The following is a 20,698-nucleotide window of genomic DNA, read 5'->3' as shown; positions in this document are numbered from 1 at the left end:
AAATAATACATTTTTAATGGAAAAATTAATACCTCAGCTATTTTACCTGCTATACTGGAAATTCCAAGATGGTGGGAAAACTTTTGTAAATATCTGAAAGAAAAGCCCTTAAATCAAGAATTCTCTACCTACCCCTCAGGATGTTAAGAAAGATATTTGAGGAAATAAAAGTTTTGAGGGACTACGTACATATCCCATCTGAGTAAAATACTCAAGGAAGAATAATGAAACACAAATTATGGGTAGATGAAGGAAGAAGTAGGCAAGATATAAAATTATGCAATATATTTATATTTATTTAACCAGTAATTATTGATAAGGTAATATATTCCAGGACCACATTATTAGCTAAAGATAGATAGATGGGCAAGATAGAAAAGTCAGTGTTTTCATAGAGTTTATATTACAATTGGTGGCAGGCAGAGATGGGAGACTAATAATAAATAAATACATTTTCTGTATCAGGTACTGATAAAACTATATTAATTAAGCAGTCTAAATATATAGGGAAGGGTGGGAGGTATAATTTTAGATCACTTTCTGAAAGAAGGACTCTAAGGATTCAATACTTGAGACATTTATCTTGATCTTCTCTTTGGGGACAGTGTTGTTATAGCTAAGGGCTTGACCTAAATAGGACTGTGGAGTCTGGGTGACTAAGATGCCAAGGAAAAGAAGTTTATTACATGTAAAAGCAAACAAACCATCTGAGAGGTTAGAGTCTATCAGTCAATAGAAAAATAAAAAGCATTCTAGGTATTTCAAATAGGGACTTGGTTAGGTGAAAAATACTGGAAGTTCTGGAGAAGCAAAAAGGGGATTGAAATTTTTCTACCACAAAGTTGGGGGAACAGCTGGGAAGTTGGAAACATCTTGTCTGCTGCCTTGAGGAATTCCAGAACCACATGATCACCAACCCTGGAGGATCCTAGGAATCCAAAGCCACCCACTACTGTTGCTGTCACCATGTGATCCAAAGTCCTTAAGCATCATAATGCTGAGACTTCTGGAAGACCTGCTGTCAATGCTGTTGGAGTCAAAACTCAATAGCATTAGGCTGCTGCAAGCCTCTGGGGTGCCTACCACTGACAGACTGGGCAGAAGATTTGAAGCCTATCTCCTACCAGCTACTGCTATTATTGCCTAAAAGGACATAAGAAGATGAAAGAACAGTCAGAAACAGCTTCTCACTTCCTTCTTTATTCTAGTTTGTTAACTGTGCCTCCTAGTTAGCAGAATCTAAACTGAAAGAAAGTTGGGAAATTTTAGTTTGCAGTCTTTTCAGCCCCTGCCATGCTTAGCAGAATATGAAAGCGAAGGAATGGAACTGAGCAAATGGAAGATCTCCTATTCATGGGTTGTTTGATCGAGCATCTGCTTGGATGGGGGCTGTGAAGCAATGGATGATTGAGTCAAATTAGAGGGTTTAGACCTTAGAATTGGCATAATGGTCTGGATTATATTGGGTAATTTTAGGCTTTAGTAGTGATGAAGATGAAGAGTTTAAAAGGCATAATGGCATTAGATCTCATTGTCCTTTGTGAGAAGGTGGATTGTTCATTCTCATGTCAGCTTCTTTCTTGAGATTCTTTTCATAGGAAGCTTATGGAGATGAAATAGCAATGTGGTAATGGCTGGGAGTCGTGATAATACTAGAAACATGCAAAGCTGTATGTGCTTTCCTTAAATGACTGAGGCCAGGAAAGGAGTTGAAACTAGATATATAAATTTTGTAATCATCAGCCTAAATTGATGATAAAGTCAGGGAATTAGAAGATAGCAGCTAGGAGTTGACCAGAATGGAAACCCTGATTTTAAAAGAAAAAAAAAAAAAAATTCACTTTAACATGGTAGTAAGAGACTAAGAGACATTGTATTAGGATAAGAGATGTATATGGATAAATGGCGCTATTTATAAGAATTTATGATATTCACCTACATGTCCAAAAATCATGAAAATTGATGATATAAAGTAAAAACTGGTAAAAATACAAATTGTAGAGGAATATTTCAATAAAGAATCCTTTTACTAAAATGAACTTGAAAACATTTTTCAATTTCCACTTCTGCTCTAAATATAGCCCTTTCTATACCATTCAGCCCAGATGGTTGTCTATTTTAAACCATCACCAACATCAAAGATTTTATAGTGCATTTTTATTATTCTAAAAGTGTTCTACCATCATGCAAGAAAATCCATGCTAAATTCATACAGTTCTTTAAAATACCTTAAAGTTGCTTTTTCCCTCTTTTTAGAATTTCCTTGTTTTTTTATTCTTATCCTTCCCTTCTTATTAATTCCTCTTCTGCTGTCTGACCCTTTAAGTTGCTATGGATTTTGCATTTCATCTGTTATTTAGACATCTTATATTCAGGATCATGATTCATTACTGTTCTTCTCACAATTTCCTATTAACACATTCTCTAAATTATTTCATTATGTTATAGTTTAACCTCCTTTCTTGCCCATACTCTACACCAATGCATTGTAAAGTATTTTGATTCAATGTTAAATATTCATTTTAGCGTTCATTTGGTCTCCTTTCTCTACATTTATTGCTTAAGGTCTCCTACCCCAGGCTTATATTAACATTTACCAACTTTCTGCTGTGTAAATGTTATACGGAATTTTTCTGTTTTTCCTTAATAGCCCAGGTTTATTTGGCAATTTGATATTTTTATAGTTCCTGCTTGCTAGCCTATTGAAATATATTTATTATGTATCTCTGTTATGTCTTTATATGTAAGTTTTTGGTATTTTAGATTCCTAGTTTGCTAAGCAAATTGATTTTAGGGTTTTCTAAGTATCTCATTGAATTTCTTATGAGCTTGTTCCCCGTAGAGTGCCTACTGTGAAGGTGAAAAACCACTTTCAATCCCCTGCTTTATAATTATATTTTATATTGGCAATTGAGAGCACTCAGTTTTCTTTTAAGCTAAATATCTCCCAAATGCTTTAACTTTTCTCCCCAGGATTATTTGGTTTGTTTGTTTTTGGCCTTTCCCTAAACCTTTTCCATTTTATAATATATATATTTAAACAGGGTCCAGCACTGAATAACCACTATGATCAGGAACTTTATGTAAAAGCACTTTAAAAATTATAAATGCTATTTGAACATAAGATAACATATTCGTTGCCATAATTTAGGGGACAAATTTCTAGCTTAGCAAAAAAGAAATGTTCTTAAGTTTTACTTCTCACATGGCCAAATGTATATATACAATCTAATTAAAGGTACTTTAGGTAAAAATGAACTTGCAATTTGAAGATATCTTGGTCTGTAACTTCCTTGTATGAATTTTTGTTCCCCTCTCTGAACCTTAGTTAATTCATCTGTCAAATGGAGGGAGGAAAAATATAAATCTCAACAAAAGGTTTTAGTACATTTTCAAAATAAACATGAAATTGTGTCATTATAACAAAATAGAACAAATCAAAAAGAAACAAATCAACATATCTGTGGTTAAGTATAAAACCTGATTTGAAGTGTCTGTGCAGCTAAGGTGAATAGCAAAATGTAACTTTACTTAGCTCTCAGAAGGACGAAAACACGTAAGTTCCTCAATGGAATTAATGCTTGTTGGTTTGATTTTTCTCCATAATCAGGAATCTCACTCTAGGCAGATTTATGTAGAGGGATCATATATCACAATAGAGTGTAGAAGTACAATCCATGTTATTATTATTTTTTAGGATTTTATTTATTTATTTCTTAATCACCCTCATTGTTGTTTGTATTCACTGTCTGCTCTCTGTGTCTGTTCATTGTGTGCTCTCTGTGTCAGCTCGTGTTCTTTTTAGGAGGCACCGGGAACTGAACCCAGGAACTCCCATGTGGGAAAGAGGTGCCAAATCGCTTGAGCCACATCCACTCTCTGCTTATTGTGGCTCTCATTGTGTTTCCTCATTGTGTCTCCTCATTGCATCATCTTGTTGTCTTAGGTTGCTGTGCCAGCCCATTGCATCAGCTTACTTGTTGCTTGTCTTCTTTAAGAGGCACGAGGAATCGAACCCAGGACCTCCCATGTGGTAGGTGGGCACCCAACTGCTTGAGCCACATCTACTTCCCCCAGGTTATTTTTTTAATAAAAAAATACATTGCAAAAATAACGTGTTTCCTGCCTATTCTTTCATTTATTTCTCATAGGAGACTTATCACACTATGAGCTATCTATTATAAGTTCAGGGGAAGAAGTTATACATTTGTGTGTGTGTGTGTGTGTGTGTGTGTGTGTGTGTGTGGCCCACCAGGAATGGGTCTAGGTTCTTCTATTCATGCTGTCTTCTTTGTATATAAAGCCTTTACAGTAGCTTGAAAGCAGTTCCTTCAGGTCATTGTGTGGTGGTACGAAGTTTGGTGTTTTGCAGTGTTCGACTTGATCCTAGGAGATAAATTGGAAAACACAGTTGTATGGAAAGATAATTTACACTTTTGCCTAACTTTCCCAGATATCAACTTCTGTCCAGGTATTTGATGAATTTGAGAGGTTATCAAATCTTTCCCTCTCAAAGAACTGCCTTCTCTACCTGCCTTGATAATCTCATAGATGTCATTGGCTTCCAATATCATTTTAAGTAGATAACTCCAACACTCCAAAACAACGTTCTTGATTCTTCTTTCTTTCCAGGCAATTCTTTCTTCTGTTGTAGTAGTTGGAGTTCTCCGGAGAAACAGATCCAAAATGATATGTGTGTGTGTGTACATGAATATTAAGAAATTTATTATACAAATTGGCATTTCCAAATTCTGTAGAGCAGGCCTCAAGTTAGAAACTCAGTGAAGTTCAAGAATTCAAGAAATTGAATTCTCCAAGAAAAGCTTCCTGGCTGAAGTATAGACACTCTTTTCTCTTTCTCTTGAAATCCACAGTTCTGACTTTAAGACTTGCAACTGATAGGATGAGAAGACTTCCCTCATTGCTGAGGGCAATCTCCTTTGTTGCTTGTAGATCCAGTCAGTCACAAATGCGATTGACAATAGATAAAAATCCATCTATGAAATACCCTTACAGTAACAGTCAGGCTAGTGCTTGCTTGACCAAACAACTGGGCAACATAATGTAGCCAATTTGACATGTGAAATTAACCTTTACATCTCTCAGTAAATTATCCCACAATTCACTCAGTTCCATAAAGAAGTCAAAAACTTGCAATTGCTTGGGCTTCTTCATTTTCCTAAGACTGAGCATCCAATCCATCAGCAAGCCCTATCAACTCTCCCTCCAAAATCTCTCCAGGTTCCATCTGCCTCTCTCTCTGTACTGTCACTACTTCTGTCAAAGAAACCATTGTCTCTTGCTTAGACTGCTGCCACTTTTGCTAATTTGCAATAAATTTTCCATAAAGTAGTTTTGCTAACTTACAGTGTATTTTCTACAGAGTAGTAGAATGTTCTTCCCAGTTTAAGAACTCCACTTGTTTCTGAATGCACTTATAGAAAGAATAAAAGACACATAAGATGGTTCCCATCATCTGGCCCATGTTTACATTTTTTATTGGAATTTATACCATCTTTTCTCTCCATTTATTAGGTTTCAATATTCCTCCGTATTTCTGTTACTTGACCGTATTAAGATAATTCCCTGACTTGGGGTTTTTGAAAACTTAATATTTCTTCTGCCTTTTGTAATCTTCACTTAACTTTTGGTGTCATTTAGATCTTGATTCATATATGAAATTCTTAAAGAAACTTTTCTTGCCAACTTTATCAAGAATCCTGTCATGAATGTCCCTACTATACATTCTACCACTAATCTCTCTGTGATACGTTAGGCTCTGTTATCTTGAGGCACTTCCTTTATCATAAATTGATTCATTTATCAGTTTTTACTTATATAAAAATGTTATAGAAATGATACTGAGCTTTCATGTTTTGTTTGGGAAAAACTAATGGAAAATGAAAAAGAGAAAAGGAAAAATAAAACTGAATTTATTTCTATTTCAATTACACTCAACACAATGAACAATTAGGACAATTTAAGAAATAATATTTTCCTCCAATATTAGTCATGCTTTACACCTTTCTGCAAGTATTTAAAACTAATTTCCAAAATTTTGATACCCAAAACAAAAACAGAGATTTACATTTCAAATGGGAAAAAACAGGTTGTGGTAAAAGGATTGGTGTTAAGTGAATCTTTTTCTCTTCACATTGTATAAGTGGAAGACACTGTAGATAAATTTATCATTTATTAACAACAGCATATCTTAGTCAAATACTATCTTATATGAGTCATTTACCTCAGTTCATTAATAGCTAAACAACTAATTAGCAATTTATTTTACTAGAATTTAAATTTGGTTTTCTTTTGGTACAGAAAAGTATTTAGAACACCGTGCCTAAATAAACAAAGTACTTTGAGGTAGCTGGCTTATTTTCCAACTGATTTCTTCTCTAAAGAATAACTGTCTAATTTCAACAATTTCTCAGAGAAGGCTTATATTATTTTATTTATGCCAAGTTGGGGGAAAATGAAGGAAAATTTTATTATATCACCGGTGCTGCCTCTTATGAGTTAAGAGATTCGTAGGCAAGCTTTTGACCCTGCCTGCCCTAAGACACTGCCTGAGTAGGAAAAGAAGTTGAACTTTTTGGCTTTTATTTTCAGCCTGTGTGAGATAGCTCCTTAATATGCTCCAAACCTTACAAAGGAATGTCATCAAAGCTATATCATTGTATGACTTTAATAACTGCTAAGAGTAACAATAAATGCTATTAAGATAATGTCTGTTAGATGAATTTTGAATTGAATGGGTCCCATGGTGAGTAGAAAGGAAAGAAAATGGCAAATTTATTATATATTTTGGCATTTAAAGTTTTATCTTTTTCCTTTGTTAATTTTCTTTCTCATAGGAAAAAAAATCAAAATCAAAGATTTTCTTGAATGGTACTATCTTAATTGCAATATTAATTCCTTGTTAATATCTTTGAATTCATATCAATATCTTACAGGTATTTTAAAAATTGAAGTTATGGAAACAAATGTGCACTAGGTAAAGGTTAACGCAAATCATGGTTTCCAGTAAATTTCATTAGTTTATAATGTGTCATTAACCTCCAAAACCTGCTCTTTGAACAGATATCATTGATCTGGAAAACAGTTGCAAATTCCAGTGAAAAGGAAGAATAATTATTTACTTAGGAGATCATCCTACATAGAGACTGATATACTTGATATTAGTTCAAAATAAATTAAAACCTCATCAGTAGATAGCTTAGTCAAATGTTCAAATGATTCCATCAGATAAATGCTTACATATATTTATATTTGCATATTGCAGAATTATTGGTAATAGTATACTATGTGTAATAGATATATTTGCTTAACCATGCCTTATAAAAAGGAAAACATTTAGTTGATTTTATACAGAAATTAAGTATTATGAAAAAACGTATTACCATTATGGTAAAGTTTCTTTGTTGATGAACCTGATGTTTTAATATTACACTTTTAAAAATTGAACTCAAATAAATAATTACATAAAATTAAAAGTCTACTTTTGTTCTTAGAGTAATTAACACTACAACGTGAAGCAACACATCAAGTTCTGTGTTCTTTTGGTTTTTTTTTTCTTTTAACTTCTTTATTAAGTTTGTTGTATAAAAGATATACATTATTTTGAAAAATTTAAAAAATAACAGTTCTTTTTTTTAAACTTTTACATTAATCGTGCAATATAAAAAACTGAAAAACACAGGAAGCAAAGAAGACAAAAGTCATCCAGAATCACAAACATATTGACAATTATTGTCATGAACAAAAGCAGCAAAAATAAGATGATAGTAAGATGTGCTTTCCATATAAACAATCATGTTATAGGAACAGAAAATCTGGATCCCGTAACATCAAAAAGATTAGGAAGCAACATGAAAATGAGCCCTTTGCTCAGAATGTAAATTGTACATCCATCATATAGCTCACTTAAGTTCTTTTGTTTATGATGCACAGTTCCTTTATCATTCATTTGTGAAATAAGAATGAACATTAAGAAGATGAAATCTGATTAGCATTTAGTTTCACAATATCAATGCTAAAGTCAAAATAATAACTTCATTGACTGGAAATATTAAATACTTCAAAAGTGAAAGGTAATCTAAATTTTTTTAACTCTCTAAATTGGGTCTGCCAAAAATGTAGATTGGTTCACATCATTTGCAAGGAAACTAGAAAGCCTGAGCTTAAGTAGCATGAGCAACAGTGGAGAACTAATTTCTCTAAGAGTAATGCTCACACATGTAAAAATATCTAGTTGAGCCATGTTCTTTCTACTTATGTAACTATTGTATTAACCAACCAACATAACGGAAGCTTACACCTCACATGACAGAATTACTAAATTCAAAATTTCCAAACTTCTGCTCTCAAAACAGTTTTACTACACCTATTAAGTACTGCAGATCATTTTTAAAAACAGAAATAAATCATATACCCACTCTTTGCAACTTAAAATCTTTCATAAGATGTAACAATGCTCAGATATAAATTTTGAACTAATTACATTTTTCCCTAAATATAATTTACATAATCAAGATTTCCTAAGCAAAATCTTGAATATGTGATCTGTATAAACTTAGAGTAGTATATTTTCTAAATAATGATTTTGTGCCTACTATGATATTACAATATAATTCTTTTCTGAGTAAAGGTATCTGTTAAGGCTTAAGGTGTAAACTCTTTGAAGGCAAACAAGTTAGTGAATAAATTATCATTCATTTAAAAATGTGTATCTTCTTATAATAGGTCCCTAAGCTTGGAAATTTATATGTGATAATATATTTACATCTCAAATTTCCAGGAAAGGCACAGGCTTTATGTTTAAAAAAAAAAAAAAAAGTAGCAAAATTTTACACCCAACAATATATTGAAAAAGTCGTTAATTTTATTAGGAAAAAACAATGATTCCCAAGATTCTGGCAACAGATCATGTACTTTATACAGTGCATTCTCCCTTAATTATATTCAGGCAGGAGGTGGAATACCTCCTTGACCATGGGCAGAAGTATTCAATGGACTGTGTAAGCTCCTTGTACACAAATTAAGCATTTCCTCCCTAGCATATTCCATTCAGAAAGCCAAAACTCACAGATACATTTAGGGATCCGATACTAGTGACAGAGCCAAAATAACACATCACTTCTTGAGACTTGGCACAAGGCACAAGTTTGCGAATAGTATTGTGACCAGTAGCTATTTTAATATCTGTAAGAGTGTTAGCCCAGGCTGAAGTGTTCACCAACCAAAAAAAGAATAACAACTAAGTTAATCAAGGGACATTTTTGACTCTCAATATAGGTTCGTGTAAGCACCATAAAGGAGAAGAGCAGCAATGCAGTACAGAAAAACTAAGACTGCAAATGTAACAAAATTGTGCAGAAGAAGAGTAATCTGCAAGGACTAGACTTTTCCAATTTACTTCACACATGTTTACTTCTGGCGTTGACTGAAATGATGTCTAATTCAACCTAAATGGACAACCAAACGTGGCTGTAACAGTTTTATTTTATTTAGTTTTAGGAGGACAAGACTCTAGAATTTGTTTTAACCTTAACACCTGCACAAGTGGCAAAAGCAAAGATGGAAGCCTTCCACTCAGGACCATGATGAAGCCAAACGACTCCTTGAATGGGTTGAGGTTGACCTGGACGGCAGGCATCCTCTGAGGGAAGGCCGGAGAGAGAGAGTCAGGACGGCAGGGTGGTGGAAGGAGACAGGCTCTCTTTTAGTTTTAATGTCTCATTAAACTTGGACCATTTCAGGTAAAATAAACTCAAGGCTTAGAGACTGAATATTTGGTCTTGCTGTTGCTAGCATGATGTTCCTGTTGGAACACGAAAAATGAATACAAATCAGCTTAACTTATTATTTAATATTTCACATGTGCACAACCACATAAATCGTGCCTATCTTAACTGATTTCCTAAAAGTGAAAAAAGAAATGCATTGCTAAATCAAACCTTTTCTGAAGAAAATTAAGGAAATTTCTAAGTATTTAATATCGTTCATATCAACCCTAAATGTGAGCATATCTTTAAGTGTATAATGGAAATTAGTGGAGAGTAAAGCTAATATATTTATATCAACCATTGCCTATGCAATTAACTTTTAAAAACTGAATCAAATAAGTAAAATAAATGCAGGTCCGAAAATGAAAACTGTCAGGAAGCAGAGCTTTCAATTTAGAAAATGTTTTAGGACTGGTCTACTGGGCTTTTCTACATCCATTATTTTCACTGCTCAGAGCTTTGACTATACTTGGGTGATTTGCATGGGAGTCTTAAAGGTGATTTTCAGCCTGAAGAATAGAAGTCTAGCATGAATATAGTTGTGTTTGGGGCAGCAGTAACCAGCTAGAGTGTCAGCAGACTTTATTAATGAGCTCAACACCACCCAATTTAATATTCATTCTCTTGCTTAATATTTTTCATTTGAACCTTCAGAGTTTTCAGGATAAAAGTAAATGCCTTGGTGTTGTATATAATAAAGCCATTTATAATTTTTTCTGTGCTTACTTTGCTGGCCTTATCTTCCTTTATTTGTGCCACACTAAATTCTATATGTTAGCTATTTTAAACTGTAAGAATGCTTTTCACAACTGAACTTTTAATTCAATATTCTCTTCTATCTTTTTTTACAACCAGTAGAAGTTCTTTTGAACTGTACATGATTTTGACACTGTAAATTAATGGTTTGGAAGTGTAAATAAAGAGGAAGGCAGAATGATGTGTTTGTTGAAAATTAAACCTTAGGAAAAGGTAGGTAAAAAGAAAATATGGTCCTTAGAACCACTGATCTTTTTCTGTTATTCTATTAAACTGAGAAGAGAACTAAGAAATATTTATAAAAGATCTCTGACATCACAGAAGGACTCAAAAACCAGTGTAAGTCACTCCTGATAGCAAAATCAGAAAAATCCACATGATGATACATGAGCATTAGTGTGGGCACATGGAGCATGCCTAGAAATGCACACATGCACATACTCCATAGGTGCTTGCACACATATACATATACTCCTTTCCTTTAAAGCTCTTCTATAAAGCACTATTGAATGATGTCGTTTATCAGGAATTGGTCCCAGGCCTTTTCATCATCTTACATTTTATATTTTCTTCCTAGGAATATATACATTTTCGTTATATTGTCTGTAATCCAGTAAGTATTTCAACATGGATAGTGTTATACATATGTGTCTATATATAGCTAAAGGCTAAGGATTGCTTATAAGCATGTGAAGACCTCTGATGATAGGCTGGGGTCATTTTCAAGAATCAGTATTGAATACTTACAAATTCACATAAGCAAAATTAGAAATATTTTTCAAGACATATTGTTGGCAAGAAAGTTATTTTAGTTACTTCTGCCTTTGTACAGTTGTATTGTAGGGGTCTAGTGAGATTTTTCAAATTAATTTCTTCCCACTTAAAGGAGGATTCTGTCATCACATTCAACAAGATGATTAGCTGAACCTGCCTTCAGGGTATTTTAACATTTGCCATGGAATGAGCAATTCTTTCAAGGTTTTGTTCATATGCATAAAACTTAGAGAAGAGAAACTTCTTCAAGCTTACAGAATAGGGTTAATAAGTGTATGTACATGTCAGAATTTGGTTTATAATTTATTCTTATCATATGTGTGGTGGAAAGGAAGGGGCAGACTGAAGTTGCAACTGTTCCTCTTAACTTTGGAGGTTACGGATATACTCAAAAAAGCTTCTGATAATTGTGACCAGTCACCATGTCTTAGGTCAGTTTGCATGGTTTTAATTACACCTTTATTTTAAAGGCTAACATTTATGTCTCCCAGCCCAGACGTCTTCCTTTGCTCCTTAACTATATATCCAACTGTTACCATGACATTTTCTTTTATAGACTGCAAACTAAATATACCCAAAAGCAAATTTATGATCATTCTTCTCCAAATTGTCTACATCTCTATCACCATTGAAAACTGTTGAGTTACACAATAGCCAAATTTTCATCAAATCCCATAGATATTACCATCTAAGTATACTGCAAGTCCATCTACTTCTATTCCTCTCCATCACCACCTCCCTCATCTGAAAAAGTCATAACTTCTTATCTGCATTATAGCAACAACTATCTACCTGGTTTCCCTGTCTCCACTCTGGTGCCATTCCAATTAATCTCATGGCAATCAAACTAACCTTTATGAAATACAAAGCTAATTGTCTTACCATTTGCTTAATACTTGTTAAATATCTTCTGTGTGTTTTGGAATGGATACAGAACACCCTAATCTGGTGTAAATTTCCTGCCCTTTCAGGATATTGTGGTTTGGAACTGTGTACCCTAGAATGATATATTCTTAAACTTAATCCATCCCTATGGATCTGAACCCATTTTAAGTAGGACTTTTTGATTAGGTTAACTGCAGTTAATATGTGTCCTATCTCAATCAGGATGGATTGTAATCCTATTACTGGACTCCTTTATAAGTGGAATAATATTCAGAAAGATAAAAAGCCACAGAGGGAGCAGCCAGAAGCTGAATATCAAGAGAACCCAGAAGAGATGGGAAAGACAATGAGATGCCACCATGTGTCTTCAATGTCACAAGCTAATGACCAAGGATTAGCAAAAGCCAGCTTCATAATATCAGTCTTAAGGAAGAAAGCATCACCTTGATGATGTCTTGATTTAGATTTTCTCTTAGTCTCAAAACTGTGAGCAAATAAATTCCTTTGATTAAACCAACCTATTGCATAGTATTTTCTTGAGCAGCCAAAGAAACTAAAACAGATTTTGGTACCAGAAGTGGGGTGCTCTTATTACATATACCAAAAATGTGGAACTGGCTTTATAATTGCTCAGGCTGGAACAATAGTGAGGGCTCAAAAATGAATGAGAATTGTAGAGAGAAGTTTGCATTATCTTAGAGAATATGTAATTTGTCATCAATAAAATGTTTCTAGAAATATGGACACATTAAAGATAGTTCTAGTGATGTCTTAAAAATAAATAATAATTGTGTTACCGGAAACTGGGGGAAATGCTATCAAAGTTTTAAAATGGCAGAGAACTTGGCAAATTTAAGTTCTGATATCACATGGAAGGCAGAACTTTAAAAGTCACAAACTTGGATATTTAAGCTGAGAAGGTTTCCAAGCTGTGTGGAAGTTACAACCTGTTTCTCCCTATAGTGAATATAGAGAGAAAAGGGATTATATTAGGTTGCTAAAGGCTGCCAATGCAAAATACCAGAAATGACTTGGCTTTTACAATAGGGATTTATTAGGTTAAAAGCTTATTGTTCTGAGACTATGAAAATGTCTAAATCAAAGCATCATCAGAGATGCTGTCTCACCAAAATTCATCTGCTTGTCCTTGTCTTCTGACACGTGGCAAGTTAAAATGGCAGCCAGTCTCTGCCTCTCCTCCAGGCTCACTTTCTCCCTGAGCTCAGCTGTGAGTGATCAGGCATATGGCTCATTTTTCCCCTGTCCTCCAGGACCATTGCTTCAGCTTCAGCTACTCCACTGATTCCACCCTCTGGCCTCTTTCTCAGCCTCCTGATGTTTCTCTGTTTTTCTGTACCTGGCAGGCAATCCTGGAGTCCTTTCTCCTATGGTAGGGTAAAATGGCAGTTTGCTTTCTCTATGGGTATCTATCTGTATGTCACACTCCTTTTTATAAAGTACTTTTATAAAGTACTCCAGCAAGAGGACTAGACCCTCTCTGTGTCACTGATGTACTCCAGTCAAAGGCCCCCAACTGAATTCCGTCCAATGAAAGAGTCTCATGCCCATAGGAATAGACCAACTTAAAAGCATAATTTTTGGGGGTTCATATAAAAGACTCAAAGAAGCACAAGATTATACTGAGAAATGAACTCCTGGGAACAAGGAAACCAAAATTGATGGTTTGGAAAATTCTGAGCTGATCCAAATAGTGTCCTCTGAGACTAGCAACAGAAATGGCTCTATCAAGGACCACTCTGAACTTCCAGAAAGTAAGTCCCCAGAGACAAGTGTTCCATGTGAAGGTTTAACTGAACATGGAAACTTTTCAGGGGAAATCAGGATTGGAAATGTCTTATCCAGGAAGAATTTTGGAAAGTTCTTTTGTCTGATGAGTTGGACCCCCTTGTGAAATACATGCAAAGCCACCAAGTTTTTTGTGAGATATGTATGAGAGGATCCACTTCCAACCTGGACTGAAAGAAACAGAGAAGGGACAAACTGAAGGGAGAATGACACTAAGAGAAGAACTGTGGAAGCTAAGTCTGGATCAAAGGGATTTCCTCAGGCCAAGAGAGCATGCACACACATGTGTGGAAAGGTCAGGTCCACCCCTGCATTTCAGGGAGCAGATCATCTGCCCTGGCATTTGGAGGGAGCAGGTCTTCCACCCCAGAGTTCCCAGGGAGAGTGCTGGCCACTTGAATGCTTGGGAATGATGGGGCTGTGCCCCAACTTTTATAGAGAGCCTGGATTCCACCATGGTGCTCAGAGCAGGTGGGGTCTATATCTGGTAATTTATGCAAAGTCTGGCCACCATCCCAAAGTTTGGAGGGGTTGGGTCCTTGACCCTAGCATTTTGAGACAGCATGACAACTGTGCAAACACTTGGAAGAGGTGGGGCTTTCATTCCATCAGGACTGGAGGACAAGCATCAATCCATAAATGACTCTCAGATCTTATAATCCAATGCAGTTTGCCCTGCTGGATTTCAGAATGGCTTGGTACCTATGAACCGTTTTCCTTCCAATTTTTCCATGTTGGAATGAGAATATCAATCCTATACCTCCTCCACCACTGTATTTTGGAAGGAAGTAACTTGTATTTAGGTTCACAGATGGAGAGAAATTGTGCATCACTAGAGATCACACCTATAACCAATTTATTTTACTTTTAAAAAATATGTTTTTATTAAAGAAGTTGAGAGCTTACAGAACAATCATGCACATGTGTGAAATTCCCATACAACATCCTTCCACCAACATACCACAGAGATGTGGAACATTTGTTACAGATTATGAGATAATATCATCAAACTATTACCACACTCTGTCTGTAGTGTACATTTGGCATATTTTTCCCATACTCTCCTGTTATTAACATAGTACATCTTTGGCACTGGGACAAGACTACTGCAATATTGCTGTTAACTATTGTCCATAGGTTACATTAGTTGTATTTTCCCATGTTTCTCCACTTTCCCACCATCCTGCAATAGTGACATATCCATTCTAACTCAGAGAAGGACATTCTTGCATTTGTACTCTTAACCACAATTCTAATCCTCCTTTGGGTTCATTATGTTATTCAGTTCCTAGATTATTCTTTAGTTTGCTTTCAGTTACCTTTACATCAGTCACAATTCCATGAATAAATCATGCGTGTTAAGTCTATTCATCATGTGTTACCATCAACTCTATCCATTTCTACCCTCTTACAGTCAAGTTAATTAAATCTTCTACATACATTAAGCATCAGTACCCCTTCTCAGCCCTCTTCTTATCTCCTCATAACCTATACTCTAGGCTTTAACGCCAAGCATTTATTCTTCATATTTAATTCATATTAGTGAGACCATGCAATATTTGTCCTTTTATGCCTGGCTTATTTCACTTAGCATAATGTCCTCAAAGTTCAACTATGTTATCATATATGTCCCAATTTCATTTCTTCTAACTGCAGCATGGTATAACATTGCATGTATATACCACATATTCTTTATCCATTCATCAGTTGATGAATACTTTGGTTGTTTCCATTTTTTGGCAATTGTGAATAACGCTGCTATGAACTTTGATATGCTAATGTCTGTTTGCATGACAGTTTTCACCTCTTCTGGATATATACCTAGTAGAAAAATTGCTGAAGCATATGGCAGTTCTATATTTAGCTTCCTGAGGAACCACCAAACTGTTTTCCACAGAGGCTGCATCATTTTACATTCCTTCCAACAAAGAGGAGTGTTCCTATTTCTCCACATCCTCTCTAGCACTTACTGTTTTCTGTTGTTTTTTTTTAAATAATGACCATTCTGTATGATGTGAGGTGATATTTCATTGTTGTTTTGATTTGCATTTCCATAATAGCTAATGATATTGAACATTTTTCCACATGCTTTTTGGCCTTTTATATTTCCTCTTTGGAGAAATGTTTATTTAAGTCTTTTGCCCATTTTTTTTTTTTTTCATTGGATTGCTGGTTTTTTATTGCTGAATTGTATGATCTCTTTATAGAATGGAAATCAAACCCTTATCAGATATGTGATTTCCAAATATTTTCTCCCCTTGAGTGGGCTGTCTTTTCAACCTTCTTGATGATGTCTTTTGAATTACAGAAGTGTTTAAGTTTGAGGAGATTCTATTTAGCCATGTTTTCTTTTGTAGTTCATGCTTTTGGTGTAAGGTTTAAGAATCTACCACATATGGCCAAGTCTTGAAGATGTGTCCTGGCATTTTATTCTAGGAGCTTTATGGTTTTAACTTTTAAATTTAGATCTTTGATCCATTTTGAGTTAATTTTTATATATCCCAGCACCATTTCTTGAATAAACTGTTCTGCCCCAGGTGGGTGGGTTTGACACCTTTGCCAAAAATCACTTTCCTGTAGATGTGAGGGTCTATTTCTGAGCCATCAATTCAGTTCCATCAGTCTATGTGTCTATCTTCATGCCAGTACCATTTGTTTTTTTACCACTGTAGCCAAGTAATATACTTTAAAGTCAGGATGTGAAAGTCTTCCAACTTAGCTCTTCCTTTTTAAGATGTTTCTGGCTATTGAAGGCCCCTTACCCTTTCAAATAAACTGGATAATTGTTTTTTCCATTTCCTTAAGTATGTTGGTGGAATTTTTATTGGGATTGCATTGAATCTGTATATCAATTTGGGTAGAATTGACACCTTCTATTTTGTTTTCCAGTTCATGAGCATGGAATGTTCTTCCATCCATTCAGGTTTTTAAAAATTTCTTTTAGGAATGCAATGTAGTTTTCTGAATAGAAGTACTTTATGTTATTGATTAAGTTTATTCCTAAATATTTGACTGTTTTAGTTGGTATTGTAAATGGACTTTTTTTCCTGACCTCCTCCTCAGATTTAATGAGACTACTGATTTTTGTGTAATAATCTTGTATCCTGCCACTCTGCTAAAATTGTTTATTAGCTCTAGCAGCTTTGTTGTAAGTTTTTCAGGATTTCTAGGTATAGGATCATATCATCTGTGGATAGCAAAAGTTTTACTTCTTCCTTTCTAATTTGGATGCCTTTTATTTCTTTTTCTTGCCTTATTGCTTTAGCTAGAACCTCTAGCACTATATTGAACAACAGTCGTAACAGTGGGCATCCTTGTCTTGTTTCTGATCTCAGAAAACTTTCAGTTTTTCACAATTGAGGACAATGTTAGCTGTAGATTTTTCATATATGGTCTTTATCATGTTGAGAACGTTTCCTTCAATTCTTCTATTTTGTAGTATTTTTTCCAAGAAAAGATGCTGTATTTTGTCAAATGCCTTTTCTGTATCAATCCTTAGGATCATGAGATTTTTTCTTTGATTTATGAATGTGGTATATTACACTGTTGGATTTTCTTGTGCCTTGTATAAAACACACTTGATCATGATGAATAATTCTTTCAATGTATTGTTGAATTCGATTAGCAAGTATTTTATTGAGGATTTTTGCATCCATATTCATTAGGAAAATGAGTCTGTTATTTTCTTTTTGATCAGATTTTGCACTTAGTATTGTTACTGAAATGACTTAAGGCTTTTGGGGTGTTATGATGGAATGAATGTGCTTTGCATGAAAAAATGAACATGTCTTTTTGGTGTCTAGAGGTTAGCATGTGGTGGACTGGGGCTATATGTATCCCAGAAAATCATACTCTTAAGCTTAACTAATTCCTGTGGGTGTGGAATCATTGAAAGTAGGACTTTTTGATTAGGTTAACTTCTGTTAGTCTTGTGTGGCCTACCTCAATTAGGATGGGTCTTAACTGTATTACTGGAGAGAGAAAAAGCCACAGAGGGAGCAGCCAGAAACTGAAAATACACAGAACCTAGAAGAGAAGGGTAAGATAGGAGATTTGCCTTGCCATGTGATAAATTAAGGACCAGGGATCACCACCAGCCAGCCTCATAATGTTGGTCTTCAGGAAGAAAGCATCGCTTTGTTGACATCTTAATAGGGATTTTCTCTTAGCTTTGAGACTGCAAAGTAATAATTTCCTATTGTTTAAGGCAATCCATTGCATAGTAATGCTTGAGCATCAAGGAAGCTAAAACACAGGATCCTACCTACCTGTTCATAGCATTCTCACATTCTTTTTTTTCCTTTTTCTCTGCTTGGGAGTCCTTGCTTTTTATTTTATTCACTTACTCCAACATGCTAAGTACCTTCCTTCCTGGAATATTTCACCTCTCCTCTTTTGAGTAAAGTTTGACTCATTCTCTATATTTTAATTTAAACATCGTTTTTTCTTTGAAACCTTTACTGACCCCATCTGAGTAGATCAAATCACACTATTATAGCCTGGGGAACTCTCTTTTGTATATTTATATATTTTTACATGTCATCCTTTTTAATCTCCTCCCCTAGATTGTAATTTCCATCAAGGAATCAGCTGTTCCTGTTTTCACATATCTCCCAAGTCCCTAGAATTATGCCTGACACTTAGGAGACACACAATATAGGTGAACTGATAAATACAAAGCTTTTCCAAATGCACATCATCTATTAAAAAGAAAAAGAAATTATTAATACTTTATTTCAGCTTCAAGAGAGGAAATTCCTAAAAGTATTTCAGGAAGCAAAATGAAATAAGTTTTCATTTATTAGTAGGAACATAAAGTAATTAAGTACCACATTGTCTTTATTTACTGGTTTATGTATGTGATTTTCTTTTAAAAATATGAAAATAATTATATTAGCATTTCTGTTGGTGAGGAAGATTCCTTTTTTCCCATAAGGATTAAATTTATTAACATTGGAGTCTCCTAGAATAGACGTTTCAGGAAGAGCATCATCTCAATTTTACTCGATTCTTGACAATAGCATGTTATTTCTTTGGACATTTTTTCTCTTTTTTTCACCTGGCTTAGTCTCTTTTATTCATCTCTCAAAATTATGTAGATATTCTTCTCTCAAGACAACTTTTTAGGAAGAGATTCTTTGTGCCACTGCCTTGTTTATTTGTCTCCTTCCTCCAAAATTCACAGTGGAAAATATACTCTACATTGAGACCCAATACAGATTTCTTAATAAATGCCAGTGGATCATTATGAATGCATGCTCTGTGCCTACAACCTAAGGAACTGAAAGAGAACAGACATTCAATGAATAAATGCTCCATCCTTCCTACCAAGAAGAAAAATACTACTCCCTCTGTGTACATTACAATAATAATGGCTCATAGGCCATGAGTAAAGGAAAATTTTGTAAAGACTGTTCAGCAGATGCTTAAATTTCATTTAAATAATTAATATTGATAGGAAAGGATTGACTAAAATTAAACATAATTTTGTTAAATGAAATATGTTATATAGGGCTAGCAATGGACAACATGGAATGCATTTTAGTTGAAGTATTTAATATAAGAAAGAACACTCTGTTATGGTTGATGTAGTATTAGATATTTCTTTATTATACTGTGGTGAGCTTTCTTTCATTAGGTGAGTAAAAGAAAAAAAAGTAGATTGCGAATTAAATTGTTAGCTTTTCTAAATGAAGGAATATTTAGCAAATATGAGATTTAAGAAGTGAATTCTTCCTTGATATTAGTCTTTTTATTTACAAGTGTACTTAGAAGATAGATGTTCCTAGATCTTTACTGCAAATTAGGGCCTAATCTCTTTTCAATGAATATGATTATAATTTTGCATAGGTGTTTTACATGTTTTCATTAATAAAAAAATATAATTTTTTTTAGTAAAATACAATTTTAAGTCTTGCTTCCTGTATAATTACAAGGTTTGTTTGTTTTTTAATTTTATTTAAAAATTTTTTTTTAAGTTCTGGAGCTTCTTCTGGAGCAGGGTTAGGAAAGTTCTGTCCTTGACCAGTGCTTGGTAGAGCTCCTGTGGCCTACTGTTTCCATGTTTTATCAAATCTGCTCGAGGTTCCAGAGTCATAGGAAGTCAACAAAGACAAAGGAATGATGAGGAAGGTATTTTGATGCTTGGGAATCTGTGGAAAACATGGTGGGTCATTCTAAAATGCCTATATATAGGTTTTTAGCAGTATTTAGAAGAAATAAAGGGTAAAGATTAAGCATTTTTAAAATTTTAGATAATTTGTCTTTCAATCTCTTTTAAAAATGCTATAAAATTCTGGGTCTGACAGTTTCAGAATTAAGTTATTTCAAGGAGCAGTTAATCTAAGGCTGTGTAAACCATCCATGACTTGGACAAAAACGGAAATTTATTCAAGTCATTTTATGATTGAGCAAAACTGTGATTCTATAACATTTATGCAAAACACAAACTATGAGCTGATATTCTCATAGTTTAGTCCAAAAAACACTAATCCTTTGATGTGTATCATCAAAACTAAGAACTTTGGTAGGTATGTTTGGTAAATCCTACAACAATACGTTACACTTGCAGAGAGTCACAATAAACATTGACCTATTAAAAGGATGTGTAAAGTATTTTCATAAATAAATCATGCTTAGCCCAGAGTTCCCAAATATATTATACTACAAAATCCTCTATCTGCTTAACA

At 34.3% G+C, this 20,698-nt stretch overlaps 1 protein-coding gene and 1 pseudogene across 14 annotated transcripts in view; one reads left to right on the top strand and one right to left on the bottom strand.

Moving 5' to 3' along the window:
• The window catches only part of KCNT2 (potassium sodium-activated channel subfamily T member 2), a 452,321-nt gene that overhangs the window by 155,197 nt on the left and 276,426 nt on the right, over window positions 1–20,698 (top strand). The gene's annotated exons all lie outside the window — the stretch shown is intronic.
• Window positions 8,965–9,658, bottom strand: LOC139436350 (synaptophysin-like protein 1 pseudogene; annotated as a pseudogene).

Source organism: Dasypus novemcinctus, chromosome 13 (genome assembly GCF_030445035.2).
Source record: "Dasypus novemcinctus isolate mDasNov1 chromosome 13, mDasNov1.1.hap2, whole genome shotgun sequence".
Lineage (NCBI taxonomy): Eukaryota > Metazoa > Chordata > Mammalia > Cingulata > Dasypodidae > Dasypus > Dasypus novemcinctus.
Note: the sequence above shows the minus strand (reverse complement) of the source record. Positions and strands in the feature narration are given on the sequence as shown.